The sequence below is a fragment of the Salvelinus sp. IW2-2015 genome, linkage group LG13 (genome assembly GCF_002910315.2).
Source record: "Salvelinus sp. IW2-2015 linkage group LG13, ASM291031v2, whole genome shotgun sequence".
Taxonomy (NCBI): Eukaryota; Metazoa; Chordata; class Actinopteri; order Salmoniformes; family Salmonidae; genus Salvelinus; species Salvelinus sp. IW2-2015.
The window spans coordinates 31,744,011-31,744,985 of record NC_036853.1 but is presented as its reverse complement, the minus strand read 5'-3'; positions in this window follow the sequence as shown (position 1 = coordinate 31,744,985).

Sequence of the window (975 nt, the reverse complement as noted above, 5' to 3'; positions counted from 1 at the left end):
CGGCCACCGCTATGTTGTGTGCAGTCCAAGCAGTACGGGCTCATGGAGGTGCCGGTCTTAAAAGTTGCCAAGCCTCGTCACCGGCCCGACGAAAAGAGTGACCTGCGACCACGCCAAGGTCCCAGGCTCTCCTTACGGCGGTCAGGAGAGTCGATGAGAACGGTTGGCTGGCAATCTCCAGCGGCCCCAGGCTGCCATCCTGACGTCACAGTGGCCATCGAGCCGAAAGCCTGGCACAGTCCACGGAGGTCCCGCTTATCACTTCCCTTGCCCGTAAGCCACACATCACCCAAAACAAAGGGCGAAACAGTAGATATGAGCATATACTACAGCACACAAGTACAGACCTGACCAGTTATGTAACGGCCTTGTGTTGTCGAGAATTTGCGCACGCTTGACAAGCACCCCTGGTGGAGCCTGGGAATTACCTTACCATGTTTCCCACATCCAGTGGAGCAGCCAGTTTGGGAAATTCCACCTCTCCCAGGAACCCCGGCACGCCGGCTTGGCCCTCCAGTCTTACCTCACTTGGGACAGCTGTAAGTTCCCAACAAGACCAGTCACAATGGCTGTTGCTACTCTGGTGTATCATCACTGTTCTGCCGGCACGTGTTCCGAGTTCATATTTCCGCGAAGCTAGATAAACACCATAAAATAGGTAACTAGCTGGAACGTACCGACAGAGCTGGGTCCGCCCAAGGATCTCAAATTATAATTCAAAATGATGTAGTCAATATGTGCATGAAGTTTGGAATTCCACCCACATATGTACTGATGCTACTTCATATATCTACTCATTAAGTTTATTGTATGCTACTAAGTCTCTGTAATTGTATAAGATTTGTATACTTCATTCCCATACCATCATTAAAAATTTCTTACGAAACACCATCTTACAATCAGTCCTCGTGCTCGCACTATACTTCACATTAATTAAAAACTCGTGTAGCCAGGCAAACCTCTACTTTAGGAAAG